Genomic DNA, 12,952 nt, shown 5'->3' with positions numbered 1-12,952 from the left:
TATCCAAAACAATAAAAGTTTTTTGTTAGCATTATAACCTCAAAAAAATTGTAATAGGTAAAGAATTAAGATAATTTTTTGCATAATTGCTGCAAATGTTTATACAGTTATATTTCACATTTTCACTGCTCACATTTTGTACATTTTTATACTTGAATTTTTATTTAATGCGTGTGAAGGAACATATGTAATGAAGTGCAAAATGATTGTTTTCTTAAGAGTATTAATGTGAGTTATTTTTGAAGTAACTTGTAGAAGGAAGTATTGAGTCAGATGTGTCTTGTCCTGCCAGTAGATAACAATTTAATATATCAAAAATGATTAGATAGGCCCGTAAAAATATTTTGTGTAGAATTTTCTTCCTTGATTTTTACATTAAATGTTTATGCTTAAAAATATGAACTTTCTACACAGTTGTTGGACATATTTAATCAGATATATTTAATCTTTACCAAATAATAATTACCAAATAATTACCAAATACCAAATAATAATTAAATACCAAAAGATATTTAATCTTTTGGTATTTAATCAGAAAAATAAGTAACACAAAATCAGAAAAGTATGAAACTTAATTGCAGTCAACTCCTTCAAATTTGGATTATTTTTTATCAAAAGTTCTGAAAATTTTCAAATGTTGTCAGTTTTTTAGGAGGTTTTGTAAATTATTTATGTTTTTAGTATAAACCTTCTATACAACAAGGGAATTATGATTTAATATTTGTACTTGAATTACAAATTGTTGCAAAAGGAATTTTTATCTGCAATATTTTAATTTAGTCATTCCTTATACATTTTAACAAGAATCCCCCCCCCCCCCTCGTGCTCTACCAGAGACGTACACAGAAATTTTGGGTCCCATCACAAATGACTTCAATGGGCCCCCCCCCTCCAATTGTTTACTCTTACATCTCTACATATATTTCACCCCTCATTTAAAAAATCTTCGGCCCCCTTCAAGGCTCAGGCCCGGACCAATAGGTATCCTGCCCCCCCCCCCCCCCCCCCGTGCATACATCTGCCCCAGACAATTTTATCATGCATATATGCTGTGGTTTGGAATAAATTTGTTAAATTATAATTGAAAGAAAAAAAAATTCTATGCAGATAAACTTTAACTCAACATAATGGGTTTTGCAAAAAGTAAATAGGAAAAAAGAAAGATTGTTATATAAAAATCTTAAGAGCTAGGAAGTGTGCAGAAATTTTCATTACAGAAAATTTTGGAAAATTTGCTACTTATATTTTTAAGGGTGGGAATCTTCCTTTGTTCAGTAGATTTCCACTTTTTTGACTATCTCAAAATTCCTTTCTCTATAGTTAATAATAAAGCTAAATTTAAAGAACAGAGAAATTTGTATTTTAATTCTTCAAAGGGTATCAAGTAATGAAAAAGTTTGAGAACCTCTGAACTGAAATAGCTAGTAATGCCATGAGTAGCAGAGGTTGAAAAACAAGAATGTGTAGGGCAGGAAGAGAATTTGTCTCTGAAAAAAGCTGTAAAAGTTTTTGTATCCGGAAAATGCATTTCAGTATCAAGATCCGTTAACTACAATACCCCTTTCTTGAAAATATGGCTGCATCAAATTTTTAAGTTTTACAAAATGAATTTTTAAGAGGAGTATTTTTTGGTGAAGAACAGTTTTGTTAATTGTAAGTTCTATTTCAAGTCGAATGTATAACAATTTTAAAAATCTAAATTACAAAAACGTTAAATGTTTATTTTATTTTATATATATATATATATATATATATATATATATATATATATATATATATATATATATATATATATATATATATATATATATTTTTGGAACCATCATCATTTGTTACTTATTGCCACTTTGAACTTTTATTTAAAAATGATCTCAATGTTGAAGTTGGAGTTTAAAAGATACAGGAGTTGATTGTACTGACGGTCCTTTATAAATGTTATGTCCTAAAATGTATATTAATTTTATGCTGATTTTGAATGAAATTTATAATCAAAAATTCAACTTCTAGATCTCAAGTTAAATTATTCAAGTTTTAAAAATTGTTAATATTTACCAAGATGGAGGCATAATTTAATTAATTTATTTTGATCATAATATTTGATAATGAATTTGTGTTTAAAGTTTGTAGAATGAATAGAACATTGTGAATGTTTTTTACCCCTTTTTCCTGTTAGAAGTAATTTACATTAAATTTATTATTGATTGTGTAAGCAAGTGTTATGTGTATTTGTTACATTTACATATATTAATCAAAACATACTTTCTTGAAAGCTTTAGAGACTGAATTTTTTTTAAATCTTGTTTTTAATGCACATGCTCCTACTTATGAATGTTTTTGTTTGATTATTATTATTGTTTTAATTAACCAAAAGTTCTGAAAACAATTTGGTTTACTTGGTTTGGTATTATTAAATTTTGCCTCCAACACTCTAAAAATCTAATTGACTTTGGAGTAATAAAAATCCTAGCTACTAATAAAAAAAAATTGTGAATAACTTAATAAAAAAAACATTCTGTATATAGTATGTTGATAAATATGAAATATATAACTGAAACATTAAATGATTACATAGGCTGTTATCTATTTGAAAAGAATATAAATAATAATTTTACTGTTGAATACAAATGCTATTAAAATAGATCAAGACATTTGTACTTTTTTTCCCCCATTTTAAATGCAACTGTACTTCTGTTTTTAAAAACGTTCATTTCATTTATTTAAAATGTTATTTTCTTTTCTGATCTTTTTCTGAATTGAGGCAGTGAGAAACAAAGAGGTTTATATAAGTGGACATTTTCAAGTTTTGAGTAAAACACGTTTAAAGATAATGTTATAGGCAGGCTTTCATCGAATTTTTTTTTCTAAATCATGCTGTACAGCAGCACCTACCAGGGCTACTAATATTACTTTTATGCCAAGACAGAGGAAAAGTTCACCTACTGTTTGTACTGGTTATCTCCAAATTTTTTATTTAGCCACTTTCATCCCTTTGCTTCTCACTGCCTCAATTCTACTGATTTTGTTTTAAGAATTTCCGGAAGCTGCTTTTCAAAAACTCTTTATTTTTAACCAAGATTCCTTATCATTTTTCCCTTCTTGATTTATTAATATAAAATGTCATTATGTTCTTTGAATTAAATGAAATGGCTATAAAAGCTAAATTGTTCAGCATTTAAATCCTTGATGTGTGTATGTAAACATCTTCTGAGGTTGAATAAGTCAAGTTAAATGCTTCTGCCATGTTCAAAATATTATGCTGTGCTTCACAGGACAGCTTGTTGTATGTTGATGATTGTGAAATAAATTTAAAAGTTTTGCTTAAAATTGTGAATTAATTATTTTTCAAAAAATTGTCCTTACACAGACAAATTTTGGGCCTTAATACTATGACGTAGGTCTGGCACTCATGGGTAGACATAGATGAAATGAAAAGCTTTCTGCAAACACAAATCCTAACTGGAAAATTTTCTGCAAATTATTATTTTGCCTAACTCACCCTTGAATAAAGTATTAAATTTATATTCAAATTTGAAAGAGGTTAAAAAAAAGTGTTTAAAACAATCATTTAATTTGTTTTTACAATAACATATAGTATGCTTATTTTTCACCAACTAAAGAAAACTGCTGAAACCATGATATTTTTCATACATGTGCTTTAAAAGACTTTTTGGAAAAGGCTTTAACAGAAATAAACTGGGATTTTTTTTTTTTTTAAATTCCCTTCAAAAAAAAAAAAAAATTTTTTTTTAGCAATCACGATTGCTTATTGTTCTCACTTGACTGTTTTGAATTCCTATTATTTTATTTTCCCACCAGCACCCTCTGCCAGCACACCGTCGCGTCGCACAGTGGAGTATTTGACTGAAAATCCTGGCCAAAACTAGTTTGAAATTTTCACTCTTCTGAAGGCGACACCCTTGTGTGCGTTTGTGCGCTGTACGGCGAAGCTATCCCACTTATAGACACAAAACTTAGTATACAAGTTGTCTGAAATGTCTGATGTTACAATTGGAAACTCGATTTTTAAAATTTGAATTAGAAAATGAAGTATTTAATATTTTATCCACGGTTTAGACTTTTGCATGTTTACGACCGTAAAAACGATCCTAGTAAACGTAGAAAAAAACCCAATGCATCACTAGATAGGAAAAATAATTTTCTTCAAGATTATGGTTTGTTTGATGTTCTAACGTAATTAACCGAATTTCTAAGAATTTACAAAGGGAGGTCACTTTTTCGACTTTTTTCAATTATTCAATCAATGTAAACTAAAATTCTTGCATCCAATATTCTAATAATGTTATGGCTCTGAAACTTTTCAAGGAAATAATATAAACATCTTACCTTCATTTACAGCGAAAACGGTGAAGTTATGTTCTTTCACTGATTTATAATGAATTTTATTTCACTGAGTTGAAATAAAAATTTTCAATAATTTTCTCTCGATCCGAAATGGATGCCACTGTTGGCTCTTTGCCAAAATGCTTAGACAAGTGATAAGTAAACATGTTCGATGCGAATGGCTGTTTTCCTTTGAAGATATATAATTAAATGCACTGTTAGGGGGGGGGGAAGCAAAAAGCGGTTAAAAAATCCTAGTATTCTGTACAAAACACTAATTTGAAACCAAAAAAATAATCAATTTTATTCTTTTCGTTTGGTTTCAATCATTAAAACCCTGAGTTAATCATGCACAAAAAGAATTAAAGACAAGGGTTTCGGGGTTACAAAGAACCTTTTTTCTATTAAAAATAAATAAATAAATAATTGAACTAGGATATTATAACTGTAAAAACACTCGAAAATGGATATTCAAAAGCTCTTTGTTTTTGAATTGTATATATTGTACTCGTACCTTGGGTCGATTCTTAGTTTGACATCGCGTGATGTGTCCGCTAAAAATTGTACGAACAAACTTGGAACTTAAATTTTATATAACTTTAATTTCACAATGAGTAGGTAAAATGTCTTAAATATGGATAGCTCGCTAGCGTAGGAACGTTAGGAGATAGTTACAATTGTCTCCTAACGCTAGCAAGGGGGGGGGGTATTTTCCCCCTTTTGCTACGTATAAGGGGGAAAAGACCCCCTCCCCCGGCACATTATTTGCAGCAATGATCTGAAAAAATATAAATATTTATTTATTTCATCTAAAATCTCAATTTTAAGGAAGAGCAAATTTTCTTAGCGAGATCACAAAATAATTTAATTTATTAACTCATTAACGTACTTGAGAAAATTAACATAACTGAACGCAAACACATGTTTTAGGGGTGCAATGAATCTCTTTAGCGATGCATAAAGGTAAGCGTTTTGAAATTAATTAGAGGATTCTCATTCCATAACTTACATCTTTACACATTGATGAAGCGGTTTCTCGTAACTATGAAACTCATGTCTGAAATTTTATTGTTGTTTGTGCGCTCAAATATGTCGATCTTTTCATTCAGTAGTACTTATGATAACTTTTTTACAAATTTATTAAATCTTTGTTGGTAAATTCAGTTTAAAATCATGACTTGTCACAAAAAGATCGGATTATGCACTTTAAAAAAAAATCATTAAAAAAAAGGGCAGTTGTAGGCGGAAGATTTTTTTGCTGAAGTTAGTACTAGAGACTTTGCCAAATACGATGCAACTTTCAAAACAGCCCGACCGAGCCCGACACCCATTTAAAAAGCTTTCTCTACTTATAAATTAAGGCGAAAAGCCTTTAAAAACCTCATGTACCAAGTTTTCTTTATTTTTTTTCACAAAAAGAAAATAAAAATATTTACTTTGACTTATAATTAGCACTAAGCCCTGACATTTCTTTATACCGTAAAATTGGTTTGGTTCAATTCCATTCATTTAGAAAGCCACAAAAAAATCTACATTGAAACGTAATAATTAAGCTGAAACGTAACAAAAAAGCGAAAATTATTATAGAAATCTCATCTTTCTACGAGGCTATGAGCAATTGTATGTGACTCAAGTTCCCAAAACAGGTGCCGATCGATGCACCAGTTAGTCAACTATCATGGAATAAATTTTCATAAAAATCGGGTAAATTTTTAATTTTGGACTTTTGGCCAGGATTTTCAGTCAAATACTCCACTGTGCGTCGACCGGCCTCACGATGCTGCTCCTTTTGCGAAAACCGTCTCCAGGTTGCGTCCATATCTTACACACACACACGCATACACACACTCATGCCTGCACACAGATAAACACATATGCCTACATACACACACACACACGCACGTACACACAGCACTGCATACACACACGCTCATGATTGTGAAAAACAATTTGATTTCAAGATGCCAAAAATTCAAATTAATATAATTTATTTATTTATTTTTTTAAATAACGTTAGCGGTTTGAAAAAAATTTCTGCAGAGCCAAAAATTTTCTGCAAACAGCGTTCGTCTATATTATGCAAGACTGCTCATGGGCTCTTGTACTATCAGCTGTTAGCAACAGCTTTGATGTCAGTTTAATAACTGATGACATTGAGTTGGTTGTGTTATCCCCTAAATATTGGGGAGTGAGTGTACTTTTATATTTTGATGAAGCTTACATTTGAAAATGAAGACAGGAATCACATCTCATAAAAAGTCTGCAAAACAAACCCGGATTTTAGAAGAAAAAAAAACAAGTCCCCATGAAACAGTTAACAAACCACTTAGACTCTAGACGCGGTGGATTCAGCTATAGGATCTAATCAGAGGGCATCCATTGCCCAAACAATGCACTGCCCCAGAACAGCTGAGGAGATACAGATCTGGTCAAACATCCACTGGAGGTCGAGAAAAGGGGACAGGTGGGTATGTTACTCACAGGTGATTTTTGAGTCAGTCCATCTCAAATCAACCAAAAAATATTTTTTCTCAACTATACTATCTCAGATTTTCATGAAACTTTCAAAAATCCTGCTCTTTGACATCTTAAAATAAAATACTGAAAAAAATCTATCGTTCATAATTGATGAAAAATTAATTTTTGAATTTCATTAAAAGGCTCTCTTTTTACACACCTGCAGTACTTTCAAATGGTATAACTCTAGTTCTATGGGAGCTACAGAGCTGTCTAATAGCTGATTTTAAGAGAATATTGTGCAGTTCGATTTTATATGTTACTTGACATTTTTTCATAAAAAAGTTTAAAACTTGAAAATTTTAAAAATTCAAAAAATGTTTAGGCATTTTTATAATAATTGTGAAAAAATACATGTATAATTTTTGATGTATTTTATGAATGCATTTAAAATGTTTTGGAGTGGGATCATGAAGGGATCAGCGGTTACAGCAAATAATGTAGGGCACTTATTAAAATTTGGTTTCTGCTTAAAATTTGAGAAATTCACAAAACTAAGGGGGTTCTTTTAGAAAATTTAAATTTTTTCTGGTAATGCATGTTTTTAATGTATAAGAAAATTGAAGAGTGAAATATGTGTTAAAATCAAGTGTTCTAATCGAAAATAACGTTTGTTACTCTACCAGTTTATAAGTAAAGCCATTTTTCATTTTATATGCAATCATAATAGAATAATTCATAGTAAAAACCCAATTCACTTGAAAAAAATCACATTTTATGTTAAAAATAGCTTTAAAGTAAGCAATTAAAATCCATTAAAAACTTAATATTAGTAAAAGCTAAAAAAAATCACATTATTAGTTATTAATTCATAATGCAGCAGCTGCCCCAAGTGCAGAATGCGCCCCCTGAGGTCACAATATCTGAACAAAACTAAATGACTTATTACTTTAAGTTTTAAACGCCAATGATCATTCTTTGTATAGTTTTCAAGTAGTAAATCACAAACCAGCATTATAGTTCTGAGTTATTATTGTGGATCTTGAAAAATTTTGCACATTATATTTCAAAAATAATTCTCTATGTGTTTAGCACTCGTTATTTGTATTGAAGAGAAATGTAATCAATAGTTAATAGTTTACAGACAAAATTAGAGAGAGAGTTTTATTTATAGATAATTTGAACTCTATTAACCCTTTAAGTCAAGATAATAAACAAGTTCAAAGCCGGAAATCGCAAAGCTGAAAAAATTATTTGTTTATGGCTGCTGCCCGATAGCAGAATTATTTTCAGCAGTCTGCGATGTAGATGAAAAAACCTCAAACATAGTCTGCAAGATTACTCAACTTTACATTAATCGTAAAATCTAAATCGTTTTTTATTCTTCAAAAAATTTCGTTTTTTTTTCCTCCCCAAGCTAGGAAATAGTCTGCTGACTTTCTCAAGAATCTGCAACGCCCTGTTTATGCTACCAGGGGCTGCTGTAGAAAATTTAAAAAACCAAGACATTAAAAACGATTTTTGTGGAATGTTACAAATAATAAGCTTTTAATATCCTGCAATCTTCATAAAGTAAGTTAAGATTTTTCTTTATTTAACCCTATCATTGAACATCCCGCGATTTCCACGGGCAATCTTATACATATAAAATCTGAGTATCTATCTATCTATCTATCTATGTCCAAGCTTCTTCTCCCGAACGACAGTGAACTGACCATCGAACCAGGTATCGATGGATTCGTCATCTTCCCGTCTTCATGTTTGGCTATTTAACATAATCCTCCGATAATAATTAGCGGAGATATCAATTAAAAACTATTAATTATGACTCTTAGATTACAAAATCAAATCCCTATTTTTCGAAGGCTTTCCTCCATTCAAATTATTATTCAGTGCTTCATCTCAACTTTCCGCAACAACGCTTTTATTAAAATGTATATCGGGTGAAGAAAATCATTGAGATGAAAGATTTGTTGCCATTTTTTTTCTCGAATATGAACAGGTAAAATTCTTGTTTTTGTTTTGAGGCATTTCCTGTAATCAGGGGATTTAAAATGTTTACTTTTTGGGGATTTTCCGCAATCTGCTGCAAAATTTCACTGATTTTTTTTTTCTTTTCTTTTTGTCCAATCCTGAGGGTTGAACAGGCGTCACTTGACATAACTTTTATTTTCGAGGTAGACCGTGCAAAGCCGGGCGACGCAGCTAGTGTAGAAATAAAATTTGATTTCCACGTGCATCATGTATTTTCAAAACCTTTTTCCGCTATTTCATCACTTTACGCTCTTGTCGGTACTGCATTTTCGGAAGTATTGAGATTGACCGCTCGTCCATTTTACAAGCCATAATCTCTTAATTCTATCTAGTAAGTATTTGTTAATTGTTGCTCATAAAATTGGAAAAAAAAAATAAAAAAAATCGAATTTGGCGCCAAGAAAGCGAAGTCAAACTTTTCCTTCAAGCTTTTTTTGAGATTTATCATTCTTCGCATAACTTCTGATGTAATTATGTACACTGAGACCTTCTAAACTGTACATAAAGTAGGGGAGACTGTTGTACCTTGGACCACTTCTAAAACTTTTTGGTTTTCAAAAAAAGAATGTGTGATTTCTATGGTTTTTAGTTATTAAAACTTAACATCAAGCCTTTTTGCATAAGTAAAAAAATGTTTCGAATTGTAAAAAAATAGTTTTCTATTTTTGTATATTTTTTCACAAATTTTATGTAATTTGGTTCAAGGTACATGATGACAGTACCTTGAGACAGGCCTTTTGTACTTGCTTAACTGCATAAATTACGTTGTATTCAAGTTTATTGGACCCACTTTCATTCAACTTTCTTAAATGCCTAGTAATGGTCGACCTGCTCACTTTGAATACTTTTTCGGCCTCTCTAAAAGTCTTTTTTTTTTTGTCAGGATCATTACTTCTTACTGCTTCAATAGCATTTTGCAATGCCTCAACATCTACTGGATCCCTCTCGATTCCAGTTTTACTTCGAGGCATGATGAAATCCTATCTTAAATTACTACAACCTATTGTACCTTAATCCAGTGGTTCAAGGTACAAGATGGAGCTTGGTTTCAAAGTACACGAGGGTGCATGTTTATACAAAAGTGACTACCCTAACCTAACAGCTACGTGAAAAGTAAAGACTAAATGTTGAATACACTGACCGAGACATAGGCAATAGACATATTGGTCAATCAGTTGGGTAACATTAGTCTTTAAAAGTCCAACTTCATTTAAGTAACCCTGGAATTATTTACTTTTGTTTGCACGAATCACAAAACAATCACTGTCCCCATAAAAGCTGGAGTTTCAACCTACAACTCACACTCTGGCAAGTGGAGAGACTGTCATGGCTGATATAGTACCGTGATTCCTCACTAGGTAAAAGCGTTAGCTTTTGGCTAGCTTAGCGTACCATGGTCAAGGTACAACAGCCTCCCCTACAGATATTTTTATATTGTTTCTTTTCACGTAAAAATTTTGAACTGAAATTGCGACTTCATTAAAAAAATCAGAAGTCGCAACTACTAAACGCAATGTGAGTTTTTGCTCCAGCAATCTGTTTCAAGTCAATGTGTTCTTGCAGTCTTGCATTTATGATCAAATAGAGTGGAAATAAATAAAAATAGCATTTAAACAAAATGATTTGGTTTTGGATGGATCCACACCCGTACTGCGCAAACAGAGAACATCTATTACCGGTAAGAAGTGCATTTACTTGTCTTTTCTTTTAACATCTTCTTTGCCTTCAAGTCTTTCTGATAACTCATCATTAATTTTCATTAATAATTATTTTCTAGCAGTTTGTTTGACAAAATACGTAGTGCAAGCGAATATCTCTTCAAGTTTTCTTGATAGCTCAGTACATAGACAATTTACGTTGCCTTACTTCAGAAAAAGCATGTAATTTATTTTTGAGGTGCAGAAAAAAAAAAGGCTGGTGAAGATTTTTGTATTCCAGTTATATTTCGCACCTGAAACTTGAATATTTCCCGTTTAGAATCTGTATTTAGGCTACTGAAACTAAGGATCCCGGCGCACCGAACTTAAATTTTCTATTTGCCGAATGAAACTCCGAACTTCACCGAATGATAAAATTTGAGCACACATACACACATAGATAACTGATAATAGCATCTGATGAGACAGACATAAAACATTATTTTTAAAAAAATGTCTAAAATTGTAATTTTCAATGTTATCTCCAAATTTGAAGAATCAAAAAAAATTTAGGCAGGTCACAAAAACCTTAATATTTTATCCAGGCACCCCTGACTTGTGAACGGTGGGTGACCAACCAAATCGTTTCTAAATTTCTATTAATCTATTTTTAAGCAGAATAATAATTTCAAAGAGATTAATATTTTTGAAATGAATTTAATTTGTTCGCTTCATAATTTTAGTAGAAAAGCAAGAGCCAAGGGCGGATACAAAAAGAGGATCATAGGGCTCATGCCCCCCCCCCAAGCCGTCGACAATATTATCATTCTCACAACTGTGTTCTAACACTTCTTTATCTTCTTTACTAATAATAAAGCTGTAAGTCTCTCTGTCCGGATCTCTCTCTCCGGATCTCTGTCTGTCAGGATCTCTTGGACGCGCATAGTGCCTAGACTATTCTGCCGATTTTCATGAAATTTGGCACAAAGTTAGTTTGTAGCATGGGGGTTGCACCTCGAAGCGATTTTTCGAAAATTCGATGTGGTTCTTTTTCTATTCCAATTTTAAGAACAAAATTATCATAAGATGGACGAGTAAATTATGAAATTATCATAACTTAGAACCGTAACATGAGCACAAGCAAATTGGCGAGAAAATTCACCATACATTATTTGTAAATATACGGGCGAACCAAAAGACCTTTTAATTTTCTACTACGGGCAAAGCCGTGCGGGTACCACACTAGTAATAAATAAAATGCAAACAATTTCAGTAATCTTTTCAGCTTCTTATTTAGTTTTGAAAGTGAATATTTGAAAATTTTCTCTCATGAAATTTGTTGAATCGAATTTTCGCTCAAGAGTGAGTGATGCTTCTTAATATCACTGGTTGCGTATAAATATCTGTTTATAAAACTTTGACCCAGGTAACTAATTTTTGTTCATCTAAAATACAACTGCCACTCTTTATAAACGAAAGGTGTGTAATTTTTTGGATTTTCATTTGTTTAAATCAAGTAATAAGCGCACATCGTTTGTGACTGAATTTGTGATTGACATCAAAGTTATAAAAGGATAACGTGACAGATATAATAAATTCATTAATTCTATTCACAATTAAATTCCATTCTTTATCGCCTCTCCAAATATCCCCTATCCTCATTGGTGGCTCGTACGGGGGGGGGGGGGGCAACTGCCCGCTCACTTCAAAAGTACATGGGTCTTGCCCCCTCACTTTTCAGAGCTAAAAATTAATGATTGGTTGAAAAATTATTTTTTATTGGGTGGATTGATTTATTTCACGAAAGTAAAAACTAAAAAATCCCAAATACAGGCGTCCCTCGTATAACACGGTACTTCTGCAACACGGTTTCGATATTACACGGTACAAAACTTGATTTTAAATACTACTCAGTTTTGATGCAGCACGAGTTTTAAAAGAAGGAATTTCGTTTTTGTTCAATACACTGTTAAAAAATGTATGATAATCACTAATAAGTTTTTACTTTGTTTTTATGAAACTGTTACGAAAAACTGTCTGTCTTCGGACACTAACTTTTAACTTTTAAATACATACTTTATTTTTCTCATCAGTATTTTAAAAGCGGAAAGATGAATATTATTTTGCTTCCAATGCATTGTAAGAAAATAACATTATTATTAAACATATAAGCTAAATTTGGCAAACGATAAATAAACTAGTATGTTGTGGCCATCACGAAACTTTCTTCTATATTTTCCTTTTCTTTTTTTTTTTCTGATCCCTCCCCATGCTTGACGAGGAAGCAATATTCCCAACAAAAACAAAATTACACATGCAAAAACTTGACGACTATCCCAATGTTTGAATTATTGCAAAAGCAAAGCAAAGAGCGAAAATTGAAAGTTATTTTAAAAGCCTTGCTTGAATTAATTACAAATATTTTATTTGTTAACAAACATAAGATGGCAACAGTTAAAAATTTTAAATCATTGAGATAATAT

This window comes from Uloborus diversus, chromosome 2 (assembly GCF_026930045.1).
Source record: "Uloborus diversus isolate 005 chromosome 2, Udiv.v.3.1, whole genome shotgun sequence".
Classification (NCBI taxonomy): domain Eukaryota; kingdom Metazoa; phylum Arthropoda; class Arachnida; order Araneae; family Uloboridae; genus Uloborus; species Uloborus diversus.
Note: the sequence above shows the minus strand (reverse complement) of the source record.